This window comes from Eptesicus fuscus, chromosome 14 (assembly GCF_027574615.1).
Source record: "Eptesicus fuscus isolate TK198812 chromosome 14, DD_ASM_mEF_20220401, whole genome shotgun sequence".
Taxonomy (NCBI): Eukaryota; Metazoa; Chordata; class Mammalia; order Chiroptera; family Vespertilionidae; genus Eptesicus; species Eptesicus fuscus.
In genome coordinates this window covers 70,019,088-70,046,738 of record NC_072486.1, presented here as the reverse complement: position 1 = coordinate 70,046,738, position 27,651 = coordinate 70,019,088, and the positions used below count along the sequence as shown (strand labels likewise).

At 35.1% G+C, this 27,651-nt stretch overlaps 1 protein-coding gene across 2 annotated transcripts in view; it reads left to right on the top strand.

Annotated features, from left to right (window-relative positions):
- Positions 1-27,651, top strand: part of KCND2 (potassium voltage-gated channel subfamily D member 2) — a 525,626-nt gene that overhangs the window by 42,526 nt on the left and 455,449 nt on the right. The window lies entirely within an intron of this gene.

Genomic DNA, 27,651 nt, shown 5'->3' with positions numbered 1-27,651 from the left:
CTACAAGCAAGATTGCTTTCTCTTCTTCTTGAGAATATTTCCAAGAACTGAAAAGTCTCCATCCTTTTCATTTATGTAATAGAAAAAGGTTGAACAAGTAGAGAAAAGTGTTTAAACATGTCTTTGGGGTCAGAAACATGTTGCATCAGAGCATATATAAGTAATGTTGCATAATCTACTCAGGAAACATGCCTCAGCCATCTGAGTGGAACATACCGGTGTGTGAAAATGAGAGTTGCTCTTCAGAATTGGAGCAAGCTTTAATAGATGCTGTGCAAGCTCCTGAGATTAGACACCGTGAAGACTTTCGGGCTATTTCAATAACAAATGGTATCTGTGCATCCTGCATTTCTCTACTTATTTATTGAACAGATAATAGGAAATAACTACATTCTTTGTGAAGCCATAAATACTATGGCAGAAGGATATTAAATGCACTGAGATGTGAAGAAGAGCTAAAATGTGTGGGTTTCAGAATTTTATGAAGCAAGCCTTTTTTTTTTTTTCATGAGTACATGGAAAGTAAACAGATATATTTGACTTGTTTATGTGAACAATTACCAATTTAACATTGCAGCTGCTGAAATATGACTATCTTAAACCCCAAATAACTGCTTTTTTCTGGAATAACACTTGATGAAGGGGTTTTCAAAAAAAAAAAAAAAAGAAAAAGAAAAAGAAACCTATCTCTTGGTCTTCAAATGATATAACATATTTTATGATAATAAAGGTAGTTGTGTGTCCATGGTTCTCCTAATCACCGTATGGCTCCTATAAAGGTCACAGGAGGGCACTGGCTCCTCTCGTCTATGCTTTATCCTGTTTATGGAAATAGTTCCAAGGACCATGCTGAGATGATACATTACCCTTCTTAAAGCAATCAGCATGAGAGCTCTCTCCGTTTGTCTTCTGAGGGCTTAGCAAGACTTTACCATTATTTTTTAATAGATGAACAGAAGTTCACGTAAAGATAAAAGGATAGGATTAAGGTTTCAAGAGGCACTGGCACTGTATTTTTTATTATCACAAACAATTACTACTTCAGATCATATGGGTCCATATAATTTGTTCATTCAATTGTGATTTTCAGTTGCTGTTGATTACAGAAACATGTCTTAGATGTGATCACTTTGGTTTCCTTATCAAGAAGTCATATCTATATTGTTCAGAGAAGTGTAGGGTAGGAGGTAATGGCCTTAGAGGCAGGTGCATTAGGAAGTTTGTACTTGACCAATTAACAGGTATGTAAATGACACATTACCTAACTTCTCTGAGACTCAGTTTCCTTCCATAATTAAAACAAGTATTATTTCCTAAATTAATTTGAACACACTTCAACCTGTTTCTGAGACATAATTAAACCGAGCAAGTATATGTTGAGATATATTAACCTCAAGAAAAAGAATAGGAGAGGAGGTGGCAGCAAATGAACGGTTAACATAAGTTTGTAAGGGATGGGAAAAATGTGGACAGTGGTGAATGGCCCACTAGATAAGCTAAGACTTCCAAAGAGAACACCAACAGAAAACAAACCAATGTGTGCAGCAGAAAGCCATAAAGACTCAAGAGGTGGAAGTACAATGAATATACCAATCTTTTTATTTTGGTATATTAGAAAGACGCTTCATTGTCTACAATCATAGGGGATTCTATGCAAAATCATCTCATGCATATTTGCCTTTACATGTGCTATGCCTTCTGCTTTTCACTCTGTAAACACTTGTGTATTTGAAGGACTTCTGTTTCTTCAAATTTTATTTCAATTGTTACTTCTCCTGTGGCTCCTTTCCTGACTTTCCCAAGAGGAACAGCTTTTTCCACGTTTCAGAGCACACGGAGCATTTCTGTGGTACAGCACAGGGAGAGGATGAGAGAGGACATAAGAAGGAGGATACCATTAACAACACACAGTGTTAATTCAGGATTAAGAAGAGCTTTAAAATGTGCAATTAAAGAGTAAATGATCTCTCAGAAACTAAGACACTTATATTAACATTTTTAAAATTAAATATCTTCTGTAACATCAACAAATAAGTAAATTCATAGAACTTATAATTATCTTTGTTAGTATCACACCATATATTATTTCCAGTTTCCAAGGACGATGAAGAGTGACTTAACTCGACTTGCCCTACATTATGTTTTTCCTTAAAAGCAAAACAAAAATGCTTATAATGGATAATTGACACTTGTCAACTATTATTTGTATAAGACTCACATCAATATCTGGCTTTAAACATGCAGAATGACACAATCAGAGCACTGAGTTTGTTTCTGTGCCTTTATTTCCCCCTAAAAATTACTAGTAAATATAATTGTTTGAAAAATGTGATTAAAGAAAAGCAAAAACAGAACATTAAAATAACACTTTGCAGTTTACAGTTTGGTTAGTGGGCACTGTGGCTCACTATGCTGTCACTTTCACAGTATGAATATATTTTTTCTCTTTTTTATTCAGGTTCCTGATAAATAGAGCATAAATGCATGCCACATCCTCTTGTTAGCAAAACTGTGCTCTTTGGTAGTTTTTGCTGACATATCTATAATTCTTGATGGAAGTCTCCAGGGGCTGAGTGGCCTCTTGATAAGATGAATATTTTAAAGATCTTTTGAAGGTTTTCGCAGTGGTCTTTATTTTAAGAAAAATCTCAGAACAATATAAATATTTGCCAGAATTTTCCATTATAATTATAGTAAGGATTTTAATGAACTATTGAGTCATTTGGGACACAATGGGACATTTTAATTTGAAGAAGTTGGGAATGAATCCAAAGTTTCTAAACTGCTTCTTTTTAGTAATAGCAATGGCCAATATTTATTGAGCACTGACAATGTTACAGTAACTACCCTGAATGGATTATCTCCTTATATTCTTAGTACACTACGTGACATTACCCACATTTTTTTTTAGGTGAGGTGACATACAGAATTGTAAAGTACTTGCTAAGTTCATGCAGCTAGAGTGTGACTGTGTAGAAGGGATATTTGATTATTGTAAGGGATATTTGATTAAGTTGTGGATATTTAAAAACTGACATTCATGGCTGAGACAAAGGACATCTATACATGTGGCCTCAAAGAATTACCTAAACTCCTAACTAATTTCCCCAGGTATTGTTCTCTGCCTGACTCATTCAGTCATAGTTCTATCTCAGTCCTGAATGGGTGAGCATGAAGAAGCATTTTCATAATTGGAATTATAGGGAAAAAAATCTTCTAAAGTGAATAGATATTGATAATAGTAAGGCTAATAACCACAGAATAAAATGAATAAATGAACATGTGAATGGATAAGTGGATAAGGGGATGTCTCCACCAACTATTTTAACAAGATCAGAAAGGAGATGTTTTGGTATATTTTAGTCTGATGAGATCTTTCTAATCATTTTTCACAGATCTCAGGCTTCCAGCTGACAGCATTATTTGATCTAGAAGCATCAAATGTGACATAGGGCAGTTAAAGACATTATTCCGAGGGCTCTTACATTGCAGGAATTTGAAAAAGTGAATTCACTTATGATAGTTTGTCAATCTATTTGGAACTTTATTAACCATCTGTGCACCCATGGGGCCAAAAATGGTCTCCCTTACATACTTCCATTTTCCTTTGTGATCACATGAAAATTTCACTGGGAATATTCTTTATCTGGTTTGGCAGAATTGTTGGATTGAAGCATTCTTAGAGGTGCTTGTGGAATAAAAATGTATTCTATTACTGCTGATTAGGAAAAATATCTTAAACGAATGAATTGTTGTTCACTCTATTATCCTAACAGCTAAAATATTTATGTGGTATAGATAGATCGATAGATGGGTGATAGATAGATAGATAGATGATACATAGATAGATAGATAGATAGATGGATAGATAGATATATAGATAGATAGATTTATATACCTACATATCTATATAATGAAAAATAAATAGTGAAAGGCAGGTTTTAGTATTAAGATAAAGACTTTTTGGGAGGGAAGGCATTTGTTAAAACATTTTTTTGTAGGAAAGAAATATTACTAGAAGTTTAAAAGTACATTGTAATGCAGTAACATTACATTACATAGAAAGCATAGCAGTAGTTGATTTAATTCAAACCACATTTTCCGTTCCTTCTGTTTTCCCTTTCAGTAGTAATTACAAGATGTGGATGGCAAAGATAGAAACACTTCTTGAATTGGTAGCAGCTGCATCTTTTATTGAATGCTGTAGACTGTCTTGTCGGTGGCCTCTAAATTACTTCTCTGTCTGTCCTTGCTGGTGGAATACTCAAGCTTTGTTATTCCTTAGAAAACTCTGCTCAAGATGTCTATAGGGATTTTTTTTTTAAAACTTAAAGAACAGTGTCCTTCTTTGGAAACATGCAGTATTTTTAGAACCTTGTGATAATATACTGTAAGGCATAAGCCAACAGTTTACACGTCTCTCTCTGTCCAGGAAGTTGAATTATAACTATTCCTGGGAATTTAAACCTTTATTTTAAGCCTTTGTGAGGACACTTTTATTTTTTTCTGTATAAATACGAAAAGGCATATCCTCATCTTCCACTCACTTCCAAAAGATCTGTATTGGGTAAAACAAATAAGCAAAAACAAACAAATGCAGGTGAAAGGAGAACTATTCAGATTGAGTGAACTCATTTCTTATTTTTAAATTACTTTTGTGAAAGCAGATTATGGATAATATTTATTTATTTTACAAACACATTTTTTAACTCATTTAATTGTTTAAGGTAGAAAAGTAAGAGCAAAGACTATATGGACCTCTTCTTTTCCTTTAACTCTTGGTTTAAAAGGCTAATTGGTAAAATGGATAATTTATAGACAGAATGGGGGAATAAATGCATAATCATATTAGTACTAGTACTTAGTAATTCTTTGGCATTTCACATATTTCATTCTGATTATTCCACAGTGCAATGAAGAAGAAATTATAAATCCATTTTTTTTTGCACAGGGAAGCAGATTTTGGAGGCTGGACTAGTCATTCATCCAGCTAATGTGTCAGGGCTGAGATAAGCAATGGATCTATAGACAACACAAAGAATGCCTGAATAATTACAAATGTGTTGACTGTATACCTTACAAGGCAAACAGTACATAATTATAGTTACTCACCAAGATACATATTATGTGTTTTGAAATTTATAATAATCTCTACATAGAATACAAGCATAGACATCTACACTAAATATGAAAAAATAATGAAATGTTATGAAAAGTTGCATTTGCCCATTAGCAACATTGGAAGTTTAAGTCATAGAGGTCTTTCTTTGCTGAAATGTCAACAGTTGAGACTTTGAAGGGAAAACATACGGACACACACACACACACACACAGACACACATACATGACTTGTGGAGAATGTGAAAAGTACAATTATTGGAAAATATATAGAAGTAAATTATCAGTTTACTAATTGATTAAATCTTATTCCAATGTAAATGGCTTGTAAACGGGAAACACATATATTAATATGACTTATTTCATATCCATGCAAACTTGAAAGAATTGAATTTCCTTCAGCATTTCCTTAAGGTTTCTGTTATTTCTAGCCCCTCTCCCACCATGGAACATGCAAGCTTGATTCCTACTCATACTAGTAAAAGCAGACTTTAGGCAGACCCAGTATTTTCTGTGGACATTAGCTAATTCAAAAGAAACAGTGTTTGAGTTAACAGTTACCATACTAAACTGAAAAAATCCTGCTTATACATAACCTTTACAGTGAAACCAGGAATAACAGAAACCCATGGTACTTAAATTTTCCAAAGCAAAGTAGAAAACAGAAGCAGAGTGATACCTAAAATTTTCAATTGCCATAAGAAGTCTTGGTATTAGTTACTTTGCCAGACATAAAAAATAACCCATTTGTTATTTATGACATATTTGACATGTTCTGGTATCACTCAGGGAATTACCCCTGAAGCCCCCAGATGTGAGAGTCACTCTGGCTCTGATAATGCCCCCAGCTCACCATGCTGTAAAGTTTATGGTCTTAAACCATTGTTGCAAATGTAGGGAGTCAAGCAATGAGACACCGAGTGCCTTGTGTTTTTGCTTTTTTTTTTTTTTTAATCCTCACCTGAGGATATTTTTCCCATTGATTTTTAGAGAGAGTGGAAAGGAAGGAGAGAGAGAGAGAGAGAGAGAGAGAGAGAGAGAGAGAGAGAGAGAGAGAAACATCAATGTGAGAGAGACACATTGATTGGTTGCCTTCCATATGCACCCTGACAGGGGTGGGGATAGAGCCTGCAACCAAGGTATGTGCCCTTGACCGAAATCAAACCTGGGACCCTTCAGTCCAGTCTGCGGGCCAACACTCTATCCTTTGAGCCAAAGCGGCCAGGGTGCCTTGAGGTTTTTGTATGAGCAATTTTTTGTTTGTTTGTTTCTTGTTTTTAATTCTTAATATGTGTAAACTTAGTGACTAGCTTCAAGTTGGGAATAAGCATTTTGCTAAGATCCAATAATGGTATACATTTTAGAGTACACAAATCTTTAAAGCAAAGGAAAGTATATACAATAAACTGTAGGTCTTTGGCATCTCATTGCTATTTAGTTTATATTAAACCAATGGCTTATATATTTGATATATATTCTTACATATATTGTGTTTAACTCTTGAAGAAGTTTTTCTGTACATGAATATTCAGTATAAGATATAATTTAAATGATGTTTTAAATTGCAATAATTATATTTATCATAATATTTATAATTCCTTTTTCCTTTTCATGTTCACATCAATTTCCTTGCTAGGTAAATTATTGGATAAAATTTAAAATTACACCTAGCCTGGCTGGTGTGGTTCAGTGGTTGAATGTTGACCCATGAACCAGGAGGTCATGCTTAGATTCCTGGTCAGAGCACATTGCCTGGGTTGCAGCTGGATCCCCAGTGTATGGGAAGTGTGTCTCTCTCTCTCTCTCTCTCTCTCTCTCTCTCTCTCTCTCTCTCTCTCTCTCTCTCTCTCTCTCTCTCTCTCTCTCTCCTCCCCACCTTCCTCTTTCTGAAATAAAAAAAAAAATTATATCTATATTCACCTTAAAATAGATAATTATTACCTTATTTGGTATTTTGGAACAATAAACTTAAACTAAAATCTGGGTGAATTTCTAAGGCTAAATGATCTCATCAGTGATTGCTTAAAATTATACTTCAATAGTTATTAAAAGAATGAATGAATAAAGTCCTAATATTCTTCCAAAATAATAGAACTTAGGTTTTTCTTATCATATGTACCATGGATTCTATAACACTCCACAATTTGCAAAGTATAACAATAAGTTTACAATTCTTACCTACTCAACTAAAAACAAATGAATTCAATAATCAAAGCTAATTGTTTAATACCCAGTTCTCTGAGGAATCTTTCATTTTATCTTTTATAAGTTTTTTACTACTTTGGTGACAAGTGGCATTAATGATCACCAAAAGCCTATTCTAATTTGTAGCCGACTGAGAAACAGCTAATACTGGTTAAGAGCAACAATGTAACTTCCTTTGGGGGAGGATCCCTATGACCAATTAACATCATGATGCTCTCTCCCCAAGTCATTGGGGGGAAAAGAGTCTTAGAAATTGTAACTTAGAAATTGTTATCTGAGCTTTCATATTTAAGAATGACTATGGAGATAGATGACTCTGCTGTATATTCTTAGATAAGACTCTTTTCCCCAGAAGTAAAAATCAAACCACTAGGAGAAAGAGAAGTTATCAGGACAACTACAATTTAAAAGATAAACAGGAATAAGTGTACTTTCTCTCTCTTTTTTTAAAATTTCTTTATTGATTAATGTATTACATATGTGTCCTTATCCCCCATTGCCTCCCATCCCTCCACGCATGCCCTTACCTTCCTGTTGTCTGTGTCCATTGGTTAGGCTTACAGGCATGCATACAAGTCCTTTGGTTGTTCTCTCCCTCTTACCCTCACCCTCCCCTACCTGTCCTCTGAGGTTTGACGGTCTGATTGATGCTTCTCTGTCTCTGAATCTGTTTTTGTTCATCAGTTTATGTTGTTCATTATATTCCATAAATGAGTGAGATCATGTGATATTTATCTTTCTCTGAATGGCTTATTTCACTTAGCATAATACTCTCTAGTTCCATCCATGTTGTTGCAAATGGTAAGAATTCCTTCTTTTTTACAGCAGCGTAGTATTCCATTGTGTAGATGTATCACAGTTTTTTTAATACACTCATCTGCTGATGAGCACTTAGGCTGTTTCCAAATCTTAGCTATGGTGAATTTTGCCACTATTAACATAGGGGTGCATATATCCTTTATGATTAGTGTTTCTAGTTTCTTGGGACATATTCCTAGAAGTGGGATTACTGGGTCAAATGGGAGTTTCATTTTTAGATTTTTGAGAAACTCCATACTGTTTTCCATAGTGTACTTTCTCTTGATGCTACATCTTTGCATTTCTTTACAATGGTAACTACTTTTATCTGTTTTTTTTTTTTTACTTTTGATGTTATAAGAAGTGACAGAACTACCTAGGTTATAGACTAGCAATTCATTATTAAGAAGTGACCATAGCGTAGATGAACTTTCGATCTCTCAGAGTTGAAGAAAGTGGATTATGTGAATTAATGTCATACTTAAAATTTTTATTTAGCAGTGTGTCTGTGTTTCCCTTAGGGAAACCTCAGTGGTAGTGTTTGCTAGGTCTGGTAACGTTCTGGAGGGATGATAGATTAGCAAATGTTGGGTTTTGGCCATATTTGGCATGAATTTCTGAAATTTTCCTCACCATATTAGAAATTAGGTGTGTTCAATTAGACCTGGAAAATTAACAAGATTTAGGACTAACAAAATCAATAGTATCTGAGATGAAGAACAGAAACTAGACAAGTCATCAGACTAGTAGGTAATCAAAGAGTAAGAAAGTGCCATAGGGTGTGAACAGATCTCAGCCTGGATAAGATCCTGGCAGAGTATTAATCAGAGGAGAATGTGTGGCGTTCCCCCAGTTCTGGACAGGTTCACCATCAGAAGTGGGGCAGACTAAATACCTGAAACAGAATCAGCTAACATCATCTTCTAGAATCATTTGGGAGAAATAATAGCCACATAGCCTTTTCTATAACTTGCCAGAATTCTGGTCCCTACTTCAACCTTCTATGACTGTCAATTTTTATGTCCTCATGTATGATACCTGTGTGCTTGATAATATGACCTATCCAAGTTTTTGTAATCAACTACTGCCTGTGCCTATTTTTCTGAAGCACCTTTCACCGAGTTCCTACAAACAATGCTTAATGTTTATATTCACTTTCTTAAACCCAAAGAACCTAGCAGATATCACACAGCCTTGCTGATATTTTTGTGTCACGTCTTCCATTGTTCTCACAGTTACTATAGTTGGTGAACCAGACTGTTCTCTCCATTACTCAGAATCACACTACGGAAATTTATCCCTTGCAAAATGCTGAAAATTAAAGATGAATAAATCATTAGGTTACATTGCCAAAGCAGAGTTTTTATAGACACATCAAAATTCCAGACATCTGGAAGGAGTAGGCACACCTTGAAACCCACAGAAGAGAAGTATTTTTTTAAAAATCCATGAAACATCAACAATCAGTTTAGCTTCAAGGGGGAAAATTTGGTAATATTATTTCTTTATCCCCAAAATTGAAATATATTTATGGGTGATAAAGTCATAATGTATGCTTAAGGAAAACTAAAAGTATCTCCAGTTTTAGAAATTTAAGAGATAAAACCATATTCTTTGTCATCTGCCTTAATGTATCTCACAAGAGATCCAGGTGTTTCTGGTTTCCACACCACTTTTCTTTGCATCTATTAAAATTCCAAATTTACTCTGAGAGAAAGAAAAATGATTCCACTTTTAGGATTATTTAGCTAGCTATGTGATTCAGAGGTAATTTTCAGATTTACATTCTTATCACTACTTCTGTAAGCTCAATTATTTTAACAAGGCCTTTCCAATTCCCCCTAATGTTTTCCACAACTACCTTGAGCTTAGATTTTGAAATAACTTATATCTCCTAGACTTTTGAAGCATTTAGCATTGTGCTTGTATGAAGTTCCTCTTTCTACATGTGAAGTTTGGTAATAGATTTAAGGATTTTCTTTTTCTTACTGTGGATTTATTAAACTATAAGCAAAGCCAGTAATATAAATTTCAGGTTTACATTTGACAGGATCTTTTCAAATCATGTTGATATATTGGCTATTTTTTCTGGTTACCATAAAAAAGGGCTAACCAAACCTTAAAATGGTAAAGTTTCAGTTGTGTAAGATAAATAAGTTCTACAAATCTGCTTTGTAACATAGTATTATAGTTAATACCGTAGTGTACACTTAACAATTTCTTAAGAGAGTAAATCTCACTTTAAGTGTTCTTACCAAAATAAAAAAAATATATTCCTATTGGTCAAGCTTTTTGTTTGGCAAAGAAATGGTATAGCTTTTGATTGTAATGAATTATGGTGCTTGATGTCTAAGATTTTAAAAATCAGATCATGACATACTAATTGCAAATCATTTTTGTAAATCATTTATATATTCAATGTTTTATATATTATATAAATACTAGAGGCCTGGTGCACGACATTTGTGCACTGGGGCGTTTCTTAGCCTGGCTTGTGCCCTTTTGCAGTCTGGGAGCCCTCGGGGGATGTCTGACTGACGGCTTAGGCAGTGTGGGGAGCGGGCCTAAGCCATCAGTCGGACATCCTTAGTGCTGCCACCACTGCCACTGCACTTGCCAGCTGTGAGCCTGGCTTCTGGCACACTGACCACCAGGGGGCAGCTCCTGCATTGAGCATCTGCCCCCCTGGTGGTCAGTGTGCATCATAGGAACCAGTCGTTCCGCCATTCAGTTAATTTGCATATTAGCCTTTTATTATATAGGAGTAGAGGCCCAGTGCATGAATTTGTGCACAGCTGGTGCTCGGGCAATCGAAGCCGGCCGGCCTGGGAGGAGGGACTTAGGAAGATGGCTAGCAGCAGGAGGTTGACTGTGGGAGTGCACTGACCACCAAGGGTAGCTCCTGTGTTGAGCATCTGTCCCCTGGTGGTCACTGTGCATCATAGCTACTGGCCGGTCATCTGGTCGTCAGGTTGTAATAGTCACTTAGGCTTTTATATATATAGATTAGAGGCCCAGTGCATGAATTCATGCACGGGTGGGGTCTGGCTGGCCCGGCCCTTATCAGGGCAGATTGGGGCCAGGTCTGTTGAGAGGAGGAGACAGCAGGAGGTAGGCTAGCTGGCCTGCCCTGAGCAGGGCCTATTCAGGGCCGGGTCAGCCAGTGGGGAGGGGCCGCGAGCTATTGGTCAGTGGGCTCTGCCCCCGATCAGTGTGGTGGGTGCTGATCAGGGGTGGGGCCAGATGTGGGGAGGGGCTGTGGGTGGTGGGCCAGCCAGCCCCACCCCTGAATGGGGTGCAGGGGGCTGATCGGGGGCCAGCGGCCCAGGAGAGGGGCTGGGGGTGGTTGGATGGCCAGCCCAACTCCTGATTGGTATGGGGGGTCGATGGAGGGCGGGGCCAGCCAGTGTGGGGGCCGTGGGGGGAGGGGCTTCAGGAGGTTGGCAGCTGGCCCCACCCCCTATTGGGGTAACGGGTGGCTATCGGGGGTGGGGCCAGCCGGAGGTAGGGGCTGTGGGCCAATTGCAGTGGAGGGGGCCAGGGGAGGGGCTGCAGGAGGTTGGCCACCAGCCCCACCCACTATCAGGTGAGTTTGCTGGCCGCAGTGGGCATCATAGCGACCGGTCGTTCTGGCCATTACAGTATTCCTATCGCTGGCTTTTTATATATATAGATTATATATTTCAAACTTCTGCAAAAAACTATTAGGAATATTTTACATCAATCTACTTTTTTATGAATTTTAAATATCCTGAGAAAAATAAAACCATCTAAACATGGCATCAGATCCTTGGGTTTGTAATTGTAAGTTAGATTGTTTGTAAATTAATATTTTATTAGCCTTTAAAATATTTAAACCACAATGTATACATGTCCTAACACATAGAAATTTTGTGTCCTTACTTATTCTCCAAAAAAGGAATGCATTACTTTTTCTTTTTGCACTCTGCTGTGCATAGTGTGAATTATGTATTTTTTACTATGAACATCTCACTGTAATTAAAAATTCCAATTTAAAATATTTGGTCCTAATATGACTTATAAGCTCAGGTTACCAAAGATTTAAAGATGGTCTTAGGGTATGGCAAAGTGAGACAGATTGGTTTTCATCCTTCAACTTCTCCTAGTTTGATTTGTGTGAATTTATGATTTGGCTGAGATTATAGTACATGACTTCAGAAATAAAATTATCTTTGGAGATTATTGCTCCTGTGCATGTGTAATTAATTGCACTCATTGTCTCTAGAGCTGTAAAAAGCCACAGTTTTATGGGAAGAGAATAAAGCCAAAGATTTTAAGTCAATCAGTTGGAGAGAGTTCTGAGATGTTCCAACCATTAGTTTTGTGAAAAACTTTAAGGAACACAATTTTCCTGCAGTCAGCCTAGGTTAATAAAGTAGTAAAAGCTATACCACGTTAAGTAAACAAGCATTCACTAAGTACCTGCTGTGTACTTGACACTCAAATGTGTGAGGGCTGTAATGTAAGAGTTATGGAATGTTAGATTTTGAAAGAATTTTGTAGAAAATCTTGGTCCAATGTTTCTACTTTATTGTTGAGACCTAGAAAATGCTAGTGACTTAAGTTCTCACATCTAAAATTAACGTCAGTACTAGAATTAGAATGCACAGGAGAAAATGCAATTAAATGAGTGAACCTAAGAGCTCAGAGTAGGTGTTGGGTTGTCTAAAGATAGTAAAGTGTAACTCTACAAGTTATATAGTGATGCCATAGTAAAGTCAAGGAATGATTAAATATAAAATTTGATGTTATTGTTATAATATAGATAATAATCCCCATCTTTTTCAAAAATTTCCATATGAAAAAGTGAACAAATTATCTGTTGCTTAAGGTCATTCATAGTGACTAATGTGCTGAATTAATTATGATTTTTATAAAACTTTAAATTTAATCAAAACATCAACACATTCATATGTTTATGCACCATACCTATTTGCTCCGATGGCAATGCTTACAGCTCATTGGCTTTAAAAGTACCTTGAAATAACTCCCTCGTGGCCTAAACCCAGAAGTTGGAAACCAAATAAAGCTGATGAGAAAGTTTTCTTTCAGTGGCATATGTAACATTTTTAGTGCTTCAGGACTCTTTTAGGCCTCACTTCATGGAGAGCAGGAGACATTTTTAGCAATGTAAACAAATAAAACTCATGGTCAATGCTGGCACCCCAGCTTCAAAAGATGCCTTGGCTTTAAATGCTTAAAAATAAACAAACAGGTCACCATTAATTTATCTCATAACAATCTAGAAATTAAAAAACTAGCCTTCTATCAATGTATGCTAGGCCTCAAATTTGGTAAGATTATCTGTATTTTAAATTATTCACCTATAATTTAGAGACAATTTTATGCTTTTGTTAGTAGATTATGTTAGATTTCCTTTCACCTACTATTTTTAGCCTTTCCCCCCCCATGACATCACTACATGGAAACATTAGAGCGTTTACTTTTATATTTTGTGAGCCATAATTCCCTTCCACTAACCTAGTTAATAGAGATAATTCTAACACCTTTCTTCCTAAATAAACCCTAAGTTTGTTGTTCTGTATTTTTCATATTTCTTACAAGGCTCTAAATATAATCACAGACATTCCTCCAAAATCATCATGGAGTAACAAGGGAATAGCCATAGAGCTATTTTTTTGTTTTTAAAGGACACATTGTAGGATAGTAATATACTGTACCAAAATACACTTTTGTTAAAAATCTAAACTAAAAATAGGACACCGACATAAAATTTACTATTCTATTCCATATATTACAGTATATTTTTTTATTTACATCAGGCACAGGTTTTGGACATTTAAATTTCTTCAAAATATTGAAGAAATTTCTTTAAAGCTTTTTAAAATATTGGCTATGAAATAGAGGGAGAATGGAATATAGAAGCAAATTCTCTGCTTCTAAAGGTAGGTTACAATATACCCGAGGGAACACGTAAAGTACAGTATATGATTGTCTAACCACTATGCTGTACACCTGAGACCAATACAACATAATACTGAACGTAAATGATAACTGAAAATTCTAAAAATAAATAATTAAAAAAATAAAGGTAAATCACAATAAATAACACAATAGTCAATTCACCTGAAATATGGCATGTTTCATATCTTCTTCCTGATTTAAGCCTTTGAAACAAAATTGCTTTGGAATCATTTAAAAATATTTTTGATAGCTATAATTCCAAGTCATGCTTTAAATATTTTTGTAAACTAGAGAATAGATTTAATATAATTATATGTATCAAATTTATATTAAATCTATTCCCTAGTTTACAAAAATATTTAAAGCATAAAGTCTTATACGTAAACATTTCCCCCCTCATTTAATATAGTAGAAGTCATATAATCAATATTTATGTTTCTATCTATATATGCCAGCTAGTGTCATAGCATGTTTTAAACCATGAAATATTTTTTTAACATACAAATTTCAGTTGGTCAGCACTTAGTGTCCTGATACCAATTCCAGTGTGTGGAGGGGTTTTTCCCACACATAGAACAAGCAATGCTTCAGATGCCAGCTGGATGTCCTACCATTCAACCGAACCCCAACACTATCTATCCTGAGATGGCATCAGATTCCACAGGTTAAAGGCTCTGTCCTACAAGACTATAGCCCTCCTTCCAACTTCAGATGTCAATTACACGCTCAGGTACTTGTATTTCTGACTCACTGACTAAAAATCAGAGGTTTCCAAGACCATTCCCTAGGGTTGAATTAATTTGCTAGAGGTGTTCACAGAGCTCAGGAAAACATTTTGCTTACTAGATCAGTGGTTTATTATGAAGGGATACAGTAACTCAGGAATAGCCATGTGGAAGAGATGCATGAGGCAATGGATGGGGAAAGGGCTCAAAGCTCTCGTGCCCTCTCCAGGCGTCACTCTCCTTGAATCTCCACCTGTTCACTAACCTGGAAGCTCCCCAAACCCCATCGTTTGGGGTTTTATGGAGGCTTCATTAAAGAGGTCTGATTGATTAAATCATTTGCCCTTGGTGATTGAACTCAACCTCCAGCTCCACTGGCAGCCTGCCCTCATCCTTTGGCGCTTTCCAAAAGTTGTCTCATCAGAATAACAAAAACGCTTTCATCACCTTCAACACAGGGCAGCGATTTTCCCCCTTTTTCATCTCATGGCATACATAACCTAATTATTAAATTCTGCAGCACACCAAAAATATATTTTTTGCCAAGCTGACAAAAAAGAGGTAAAGTCATTCACACCGGACGGCTATTGTTGTGTTGGCTGTTGTCCTTTTTTTATTTGACAACCTAAGGGAAAAGAGGTCAGTGCCCCCAACTAAATAGTCAGGTATTGCATGTTTTAAATTTTTTACTGCACACAGGTTGAAAATCGCTGACTTAGGGGATATCCAAGGGTTTGGGAGGGAGGGGTGAACCAGGAACCATGATGAAGACCAAATATGTAGGTTAAATATATTTTGGTCATCTGAATGACCAAGAATTTTTTTCTTATAAATTACAATATTGTAGGATTAAATATTAAAGTATATATTAGTGTATACTATGCAAATACAGAAGTAAGATAGTATTTTTTTTTCATTTTTAACAAGAAATATCCTGAAATGAAAATTCAGAGTCAGTCAGTATCACCTCAAGCTCCTTGGTCAGTTGGTATCATAATTACAAACAATGAGTAATTTTAGAACTGTAAGTATGTGCCAGGCACTAGAGATACACAGAAGTTGAGTCATTGACACACATGTAGCACAGTAACGTAAGTGTAATAATGGATTGCATGGCAGTGTAGGGGTATTGCAAAGGAAAGAGGGGTCATACTACAGAGGGGAGTTAAGGAAAGATTCACAAAGGAAGTGTCATGTTAGTCTGGCCTGGTAGAATGAATGTGATCCTGCCAGCTGGTTAGGATTGGAAAAAGCATAGAAGGACTAGCAGGTGCGAAACCTAGAAGTATGAGAATTTGGTATGTCTATGCACAATTTGGCCTGTCAACATGCATGGTTCAGTGAGTGTCGAAGCTTATAGTGACATAGGCAGCAAACTAGGAAGATGCCTCTCCACTCTACAAAAGGACCTTTACTTTTTCCTGTCAAAGACAGGGACTTACAAGGAATTTCAAGACAAGAAGTTATAATGTGACTGTACTTAAGAAAATTGATTGAAGTGGATTGAAATTAAAGCAAAAATGGGAAGTACGTATTTATTGTAATCGTTTAAAACGAAGAAAATGAGCCCGACTAGTATGGCTCAGTGGTTGAGCATTGACCCATGAGCCAGGAGGTCACGGTTGATTCCCACTCAGGACACATGCCTAGGTTGCAAGCTCAATCTCCAGTAGGGGGCATCCAGGATGCAGCCGATCAATGATTCTCTGTAATCATTAGTGTTTCTGTCCCTTTCTTCTTCTCCTTTCCTCTCTCTGAAATCAATAAAAACATACTTAAAAAAAAAAAAAGAAAGGAAAGAAAATGAGAGTGAAGATGTACTAAAGGAGAGAGATGCATTTAGAATGTAGAAACAAAAGAATTGACCAGCGGAAAATGGGTGTTGGAGGGAGGAATGCACTTACTTGTTCTGTCTATAACCTGCTTGATATATTCAGGTATAAAATAAGGCAAAGAGTGAACAGCAGGTTTGTAAAGAACAGAAGTTCATTCTGGGGTATATGAAGGCTAAAGGGTTTGTGGAGAAGTTTGATACTTAAACTAAATACTTTATGGAGGAAGAATTGTTCAGTGGACCTGTGCAGCTGTGCTTAGAATCCGGGTCCCAGGTGCAGTGTGTGAGAGTGCCCAGTCCTCAATACCATCCTAGCCTTAAGTGCTATCCTTTCTATTCATGTATTCATGCATTCATTAGTCTATTTACTCAAGACATCTGTATATTTTGTTAGATAGGCACATGGATGTAGCATTAATGATCACAACCCAGCCTTCCACTATTTTAATTTGTTAGGGGATACGAAGAAGTAAACGAACACCCACAGTGCTGTGTGGTAAGTGCAGATTTACTACATGGGAAAATGGTAGTTTATGGTTTGTATTTATTTGATTATTAAGACAAACATTTCAATAATTATTACATAATTATATTTCTATGCATGTTTTTGTGTGTACATCTCTGGACAACTTATTTGTTAGAAAACCAGTGATTTTACACATACTGTAATTTGTCTAAGATCTTTATTTTGTGATATTAATATTTGTTTTGTGAAAATCTTATTGTGCACTTTTTATATTTGAATATTATTTGGTTATGTTCCATTGTTTAAACTACACACATGTGTTTACACTTTAAATTAAAAATATTTCTGATAAAGATGGAGATTACATATGTGAAAAAAAATGCATTGGGCCTGGTGGGGAATATGTACATCAACACTTTTCATTTTTATTACTTTTCTTTCTAGTCCCTTTCATCACATATAGTGTCTAATGTTCTAGTTTTATCCAATACATTTGTTATTACATGCTTCATACTTCATTGGAGAAGAATAAATTCAAAGATGTATAAACATTAAATAATAAATATGATAAATATATTGGAGGCAATGCATGGTTTTGTGTGGCTGGTGAACTGCACCCATAGAAGAAAGTCATGACGGGGAGGTAAACTATGTCCATTTGTTAAGGGTTTGTTGTGCTTTAGTAAGAAACTTAATCATGTAGTGTTTTGGATGTTTTAATTTTTCTTTGTTTCACATTGAGAAATGCCAATCATTTTAATAATAAGAATAATATGGACACACAGTTAAAAATTTAAAAGATGCCTCTTTTCATATAAGAGACAATGGACTAAAGAAGAAAGATACTGTACATATTACTACGTAGTTATTTCACTGCTAGATGGAGTTATTAAAATCTAATTTATTCATATGTGCGTGCATGTGATTGTGTGTGATTTCTAAAAATTGCATGTTGAGTGTTTATATTTTGTAGGGAGGCATACAGGGTGTCTGGTAAAGATGCAGAACTTTTATAGAAAGTTTATTGAATTCAGACAGATTAGTGCCTGTCTGTGTTGATAAAAAGTGATAAGTGAGAACTGAGAGCAGAACATCTGCTGGACAGCGACCGGGAGATTCCAGTCATGTTTCTCCTCTAAAAGTCAATACCTCCATTCTAACAATCATGCCTTTTTTTAAAAAAATTATTTATCATCAGTTCTGTTGAAAGGTAATTATTAGTAACAAGAAAAAGAATGAGTCAAAGTAGTGAAATCTATGTCTTAAAAATTAAAAACATACTAGTGTTAATAAAGTGCATACTGGCTATAAATATAAAAAATGAATGATTAAAATTAAGATAAAGCAAAAAACATATATTTGTCAAGCAGCACAAGTTTTGGAGTTTTATGTTTTCATTTTGGACATGCTGACTATGCTCGTTGTGAGACATATATTATCAGAACTATAAATGACAAGTTGAGTTTGAATGAGTATAACAAACATTTTAAGAATATCTTTTAGGCTGAAGGAAGATACAAAAAGGGGCTGAGAGATTAAAAAGTGGGAAAAGGGCAATTTGGATAATAAAACAAAAAGAAAAGGAAGGCTGATGGAATGGTTTAATCCATACTATAATGTTTTGGAACCTATACATTGTATAGTTTATATAAGATCCAAAGAGAGGCTATCATAAAATATCTGGAATATCTTCAAAGTAATGATATACTGGAAAAGGGAACTAGAAATAGGAGGTGGAAGTTAATGATAATGAGTATAGCTCAGATTAATTGTTCCTATATTATTTATTTAGTCATTCTAAATTTTTCAACATAATAACTTGGCAAGGAATCATTACTTCTCTGGGAACCAATTCCATTTTTTATGGTAAGCCTGTGTGAGAAACAATTTAAAATATCCATTTCACCATTAATTAATTTTTGTTTCCAAGTAAAGAAAGCTTAATTTTAGGTGAAATAAATCAGTATTACAGTGCAAAAATCTTTTTAAAAAGCAAAATTGAAACCATCCGTCCATAAAATAATCTGATTTCATAATACTTTATGTCAGATATAAGCTACTTTTGTTTAATAGGCTTATACGTTTTAGAAATATAGGGAAATTAACACTCACTTATTTTAGATTCCTTACTTTGCAGGTGAGGAAACAGACCCAAGCATATTAAATGCGTCCCAGGCAGTAGCACATCTTGTCAGTGGCAGGACTAGGACACAGCCCAACCCCCTTCCCTTGCCCAGGGCTCTTTTGGCCTCATATCATTGACCTGCATGTCATATATTAAATTTAGAGTATTTTAAAAGAAATGGTTCATAAAGAAAACAACATGATTTCCAGTTACTATAATGCCACTTATTTGTCTTGAGATGGTTATTCTAAGCTTGTATAGCGTAAATAAGATGTTATGTATACTTCCACATTTTACCCATTTAAGGAAGAAAATGTTTAATGTTGTCACTGCTATCATCTAACATTTAGAAAATGTTCATGTCCTGTTCTTTGGGTGATGGTCATTATAAGAATGAAAGATGGCACTCCGCTCTTTGTAAGCTAGTTAGTTGTTAATATTTTCTCTGACTTGAGTAAAACTCAGTAGTATTATTGGCAAAATGTGTAATAGCATTGTCTTTTGAGAACAGATCATTTGTTCCAATAAATGACTTTTTGGTGTTGGATCAATGAATGCTTGGCTTTTTATCTATTGCCATTAAACTGAAAATTTTAAACTGAATTCTAGGTATTACTAAAAGTTATCCTTTACTATAAATGTAATTTTCTGATCTATAATAAAAAATGAAGTAGTTCCGACACAGTGATTTGATCAGTATGCTGGCTTTGATTAGTAGGTTAAAATAATGACTTTCAAGAACAACTGTTAGTATTTAAAAATATAATCAACCATTTGAAAATAACAGTGTCAGCTTGGTGTGAGATCGAAGGAGACTCATATGGATGCAGTGGTGTTGATATGTGCTGTGATGAGAGGTCGACCTTGGTCATAAAGGAGCCCGCTTCTTGCAGCAGAAATACAAAGCTGACATCAGAGAGAAAGCGGGAGAATAATAGTTCAATTACCAGCGAAATGAGGAACTTTGGTTTTCAAAGTTTTTCTTAATTGTACAAATTGCTTTCTTTAAAGACAGAAGTTTGATAAATGACATGTGGTTGGGCTCACATAAAAGCATAAATAAAAGCCTCTCTGGGCACATTTTATTTTAAGTTAATATATTATTAAAGTATTTTGTTATACATAAATTTAATTATTTATATTGAGTAAATATATGAGTGTTTATTCATGTATTAAATATGCACTTCCTAGATTAGGAAAGACTTGCAGAATACATCTGTGCACAGATGTTGCCTTCTCTTCTTTTGAGCTGCCTGAGAATAGCACTCTGATAAATTGAATGTAGCCTTTTTAGTATAGTTCGTTAATAAATGTTTTATTACTTTATGACAGAGTGGAATAGAAAAATGACACATTATATATTTGATCATGGACATCTCGTCAAAAAAGGCACAAATTCTGACTTATTCCAAAAAATTAAAAAAGAAAGGTGATTACATATAATATTCACATTAATTTATTTCTTTAAGAGGTGCTTATATATGCATAAACATCCATACATATTTATAGTTATAGGAGTAAAATCAAGAATAGTCAGTAGCCTACAATTATAGAGAAAATATATTTTATTTTGTTTTCAAAATGGAGAATTAGAAGAACTCTTTAAGAAAGTTGTAAAGATAATTATAATAGTCAACCAGTATAGGGATATAAAATAATACATAAAAATAAATATTTATTAAGTTTGTTCTGTAACATGTTCTACAAATATGTATTAGGAACTTAGTTCTTTACAGTCTGTTTTGTCCATAAGAATGTAACTTGCAGGAAAGCAGTGCTATATTCTGTCTTGATTACTGCTTTATATCTTGCACTACTAACCATAACAATGATGAATGAATGAATGTCAGGTACTGAACTGTGTGATAGGTGTATGCTGGGGATCAAAAAAAAAAAAAAAAGTCAGTTTTCTTAATGTCTAGCTGAGAGAGTGAATGTAGGAAAAAATTCAAGCACAGTATATAGTTAATGAAAATTATGTTAAGTGATTGGAAGAAAAATGATTTTTTTTTCAGATTTGAAAATGTTCTTGATAATAAATCTCTCTTCCACATTGCCATAAAATATGCAATCTACAAAATGCACTAAATTGCTAGTGCATTTTTCTGGTAGTTATATTCTAGAATTAAGGGTGTGAATTAACATGGTTACCCATGTTAATTCACACCCTGTGAATAGTGACCTGTTTGCATGAAAAGTCTCTAGGGATTGCAGGTGGTATTGCACAGGTACTGCATCAAACCTTTAAGATGTTCCAACATGAGTTTTTACACACAACTCTAGGAGGCAACCTTAATTATTGTTAATTCAGAATGTTTTTATCTTCACATGTACCTAAAATGTATCTTATAGACTCGTTAACATTTAGAATTCCATCTCCCCCTCCACCTGTATCAAGAGTTGCTCTCCTAAAACAGTTATTAGGATGATTCACTTTCAAGACTATAAAAAAAACTTTGTTTACTGGAATCATTCCCAAATTTCAGCAACTAAAGAAATTTATGAATTAATAAAGTTTTAGGAAATAATCAATTCTAATATGAGGCACATAATATGCTGTTGGACACCTTTATAGCCTTCCTTGTAAATACTCAGCTCCGCTTTAATCATGAAGAAATGGAAAAATATGCAAGCGTATATTTTTGCAAGAAGTACATTATAGAGAGGATCACTCTCACTATAGAAGGTGCTTTCTTTTAGAAAGTTTTAAGCATAACCTTCTTTTAAAAAGCAACCTGTTCCAGATCATTTGAAAATGCCTGTAATTTATTTTTTAATTGAATTCTATATAAAACTTTGTGAAAATATTTATTACATAACATGATCAACTTCCCACTGGCTCCTTTCTTCCTTGGTTGAGTTTGAGAGCATGCCACGGCAACTATGTTCCTTTATCTACAATCTTGATGACCCAGATTCCGTTGAGTACCTCACAAGATCTATAAGACATATATCTTAGTTTCACTCAGTTACTTTCTGCAATTATTCTGCCTACTACCGCCCTTGTATTTTATTTGTATTTCATGATGTAATACTATGGCCTTTGCAACTGGTCTTGGAGGTCGCATCTTTCAATAGCTCAGTGTTTAGTGATAATGCTTCCATTGCTTAGTTCCATAGAATACAAGACAGCTCTTATGAGGTGTTACAAAAGTATTTCCTAAGTGCTTAGGCAGTCAATTCATTATTAAGTTTTTACTCAGTATTTGTTAATGAGTATTGAATATTAACTTTGTGCTGGACTCTGCATTCTTTCACTTCATTTTTAGAACTACCCTATGGACTAGATACTATTATTCTCATTTTATAGGTGAGGAACCTATAAAGTAAGAGATAAAGTATTTTGCTAACAGCCATATAGCTAGTAAATAGCAAAGCTGGGAATCTAATAAGTATTGTCTGTTTCCAATGTAAGCATGCTTAAGGTCTGTGCTATGAATAGATGGGTATGTTGAATTACAGCCTCAAAAAGAGGTATTTTATCTTGAATAATGAATAAATGCATGAATGAATGGAGTGAGGGAATAAATTGGTACATAAAATGTATCTCAATACTAAGGAAAGGCAAGAAAATATTATCAAGAAATGTGGTAAATTTATAATCTATAGGTTCATTTTCATATTTAGGTTCTTAGCTTCAAAATAGGGAAATAACTGTCTGGGTTTATGTAGAAGGATAAGCATACTACAGTGTTTTCCCTCAGGAATGAAGAGTCTAACTATACATTCAAATTTGTTTTAGTTAGGTATTCCTTTTCATATAAATTATGCAAGTTAACACATGATACTTTAATGAATACTATGTATTTAACATTTGTAAACCTCAACTTTTAGTACTTTTTAACACATTGTGTTTTTGTCTCACTAAAGTGATTTTGGAAATGCCATAATAATATCTCACTAGAAATTGTTCTATTGGTTACTTATTTTCCTGGTCTTAATTCAATTCTGAATCTTCTTAATCAGCTAATGGGAACCCACTGCAAATAAAATAGTATCATGGAAAATAAAATAATATCATGTGGTCAAATGAAACTATAAGATAATCAAAATATAATTAGCTTAGTATGTATTTCTATCCATACATACTTTCTGATTCAGAACATTAATATGAATTGTTCTTGTTATTTAAAATTTAAGCTAAATCTCTCAAGACTGTTTTGATGCTCTTTTTATGAAAATTCAAAATTTAATGAATTTTACAGGAAAAAATTCTTGCTTTTCCCAGTAGAAAATGGAGGATTTTTGTACAATGAAGTGAGAACATATTTTATTTTCTGGCCATTTTGTCATTAATACCCCTGCTTTCTCAAGTCATTTTTTTATAATGAATGAATTATTTTGAGCTCCAAAATTTGCAATGATTTGATTAAAATCTTTCAAATTATCCTCAAACTGACCATTCTAGATGCCAATAACATTGTATATAGGCCATGAAGGCAGTTCTCTCTGCTATTATCAAAACAATTAAAGTTATTTTAGAACCCAATGAATTTCTGAATTTAGAAAAATGTGGAAAATACTTGCTGACTGTTCTGCAAATGTGTCCAGGATCCATGTTGTTTAATTATTCATGACTTTAAAAGTAGTATATATTATAATTTATTTTATATCTTTAGATTATTAAATAGAATGCAATGCTCCATTAATATTCACCACTGACCAGGGTTTTTCATTTAATAATATCTTTTGCTTTGCTATAAATAAAACAAGATCTATTGAGGGAGTATATTGATCCAAGCTCTAGAACTAACTATGTAGCTTGGGTTTTAACCCTAGCTCCGCATTCGCTAGATATGTGTACCTTGGGCAAGTTGCTTAAACTTTTTATGTGTCACTGTCTTCCTCTGTAAAATGAGTATCATGAAATACCTACTGTAGATGGATGTTGTAAGGACAAAATGAGTCCATCTATTTTAAATAATCAGAAGAGTGCCTGACACATTTTTTAAAAATCAGTAAATGTTAACTAACATTACAATTCTCAATACAGATTTTTTTGTCAAACTTAAACACAAAAGCTGCTGAAATTTTTTAAAAATCACAAGAAATTTGGTTGTGTATTAAAAAAATGATGGGTGAGTTCCATTTTAGAATGTGAAAAAATGATAGAACAATCATACAGGTGCAAAGAAATGAATATATGTAGGTATTTGGCTATTTTGTTATTTTTTATGCTACTGTTTCTAAATAAAGCCCAATGCTTTCCACACCTCAGACAAGATTTAAAAAATAGATTATTCAGCATCAATGTTGTGAATTATGTAAGATCCACATACAGACCTAACTGAAATGAGGAATGCATAGATTTAAAACTGATCTGAAGATAAAAATAACAAGAACATTAAGTTGAAAATAACCTTTTTAAGAAAATTGCTCTGTGCAACTCTTTTGTTCTTTCTTAATCATTTTTTAAAAATTATAAAACAATATTATTGGCCGGTGTTTTAGCACACCATGCCTAGTTATTAGAATAATATTGACTATATTCCCTAGGATGTACTTTACATCCCCATGGCTGTTGTGTAACAACAAATTTATACTTCCTAATTCCTTCACCTTTTTCTGCCCACACCCTCCAACACCCTTCCCATCTGGCAACCAACAAAAAGTGCTTTGTATCTATGAATCTGTTTCTATTCTGCTTGTCCATTTTGTTTGTAAGTTCAATTGTTGATAAATATGTATTTATTGGCATTTTTGTTCATATTTTGTGTCTTCTTTTCTTATTATTTTTAAATAAGACCCTTTAACATTTCATATAATACTGATTTGGTGGTGATGAACTTCTTTAGCTTTTTCTTGTTTGGGAAACTCTTTATCTGGCCTTCAATTCTAAATGATAGCTTTGCAGGGTAGAGTAATCTTGGTTGTAGGTCCTTGCTTTTCATCACTTTGAAAATTTATTGCCACTCCTTTCTGGCCTATAACGTTTCTGTTGAGATATCAGGTATCTACCTTGTAGGTAACTAATTGCTTTTCTATTGCTTCTTTTAAGATTTTCTCTTTACCTTTAACCTTTTGCATTTTAATTATAATGTGTTGTGGTGTGGGCCTCTTTGAGTTCATCTTGTTTGGGATTCTCTATGCTTCCTGGACTTGTATGTCTATTTCCTTTACAAAGTTAGGGAAGTATTCTGTTATTATTTTTTTCAAATAAGTTTTCAATTTCTTGCTCTCTTTCTTCTCTTTCTGGCTCCCCCAAGTTGGTACACTTGAAGTTGTCCCAGAGGCTCCTCACACTACCCTCTTTTAGGGGGGATTCTTTTTTCTTTTTGCTATTCTGATTGGGTGTTTTTTCCTTCCTTAGATTCTAAATCTGTGATTTGATTCTCTGCTTCATGTATATACTGCTGCTTCCCTGTAAATTATTCTTTATTTCAGTTAGTGTAACCTTCATTTCTAACTGGTTATTTTTTGTGCTGTTGAGGTCCTCACTTAGTTCCTTGAGCATTCTTATAACCAGTGTTTTGAACTCTGCATCTAGTAGATTGCTTATCTCTTTGTTGTTTAGTTCTCTTTCTGGAGTTGTTTTCTGTTGTTTCATTTGGGCCATGTTTCTTTGTCTCCTCATTTTGGCTGCCTCCTTATGTTTGTTTCTATGTATGAGCTAGAACTGCTACAGTCTTGGTAGTATGGCTTAATGTAGTAGGTGTCCTGTAGGGTCCAGTGGCACAGCCTCCCTAATCACCCCAGGTGGGTACTCGAGGTGTGCTAACCCCTCCATGTGGGCTGTACACCATCCTGTTTTAGTCATCTTAATTGCTATTGGCACATCAATGGGAAGGATTTACCCAGGCTGATCAGCTGCAAGGACTGGCTGTGACCACTAACCACCAACTTCCAACCACCTTGGAAGATCATGGGCCCACCACACAGAGCAGGACTTAACTTCAGCAGGGCTTTGATACCTGCTGAGTCTGCCCTTGAGTGTGTTGCTTATAGAGGTGGTGGGGTGGTGGTGCTACCATATGGTCTGAAACTTTCCACTGACTGTGCTGGCCCTGAGGCCTCCTGGGAGGTGCCAGCCAACATCAACCACTGCCTGTGTTCTGACCTGGATCCACTTAGCAAGACGTATGGAGCTCACTGAGGCTAGATGCTGCTTATATGAGAGATTTTATGAAAATATGAAGCATAATCAAAGACAAGCCATTCCTATGGAAAAGCCACTGGAAACAGCTTGAGTAGGCTCCCATCGTGGGTGTGGCAGGGCCTCAGGGAATCACCATGGTGGGGCAAACAGTGTAAGCCAGGTTAATGGAGACTCAGATATGGTGCCTGCCTGTTGTCTCTATGGAGGGAAAGGTACATCAAAGGAACAGTGGCCTCTGCCAGCATATCTGTCTGGGAGAAAGCTGCCCCTCCTCCAGCCCATGCTGTGATGCAGGACGATTCCATCCCTCCGCATATACTCTGGTACCTTTCAAGCTGCTGTCCCCATGCTGGAGCTCAGAGGGAATAAGTCTGAATAAGTCCCTGTGCGGGCCCTTTAAGAGCTGCCTGGGACTCCAGCAGACTCAGCCTCCCTCAGCTTCAATTCTGGATGGTTTTTACAGCCAAAAATTGTGGGGAATTCTCTTTCTGGCACTAGAACCCTGGGCTGAGGGGCCTGGTGTGGGACTGGGACTCCTTGCTCCTCAGAGGAGACCTCCACAGCCAAGTTATCCCTCCTGATTTTTATCTGCCACATGTGGGTGTGGGGCCAGCCCATTCTGCACATCTGACCCTCCTACCAGTCTCAATGTGGCTTCTTCTTTATTTTGCATTAATATGTTATAGTTTAGTCGTTGTTTATTATTATAATTGTGATGTGAAAGATCAAGGTAAAGGACCTTTGTTTTTATTTTAAAAATGTATTTTTAATGTTTGTACATTTTTAACTTGGTATTTTAAAACATTATTTTGCCCTGGACCTGGGATCCTAGGAGTGCTACTTTATTACAACAGCAGCAGCAGCAACAACAACAACAACAACAACAACAAAGGGAAAGAGGGAGTGAGTATGTGTATTTGAGGGAGGGATTAAATAGGTAGATTCACTGGCATTTACTATATTTATTGAAATAATCTAGTATGTGTTTTTGCTTTGTTTTAGCTTTTATAACATCACAAGTAATGAAGAAATTAGCAATCATTATAAAGTAGGAAATAAGCTTTAGGTTGATCTTCTGAAAGAACATACAATAATTTGTCATATTAAAAGAAATATGTCATCATAATAAATTATCCCGTGGCTCCCCTGAAAATAAGTGAAAGAATTCAAAGGACTCTGAAAAATCACCCTGACTTATTTCACTTAGCACGATAGTCTCAAGATCCATGTATACGATCACAAATGGCAGTATTGCATCCTTTCTTATGGCTGAGTAGTATTCCATTGTATGTATGTACCATATCTGGTTTATCCAATCATCCATCAAAAAGGTTAAAG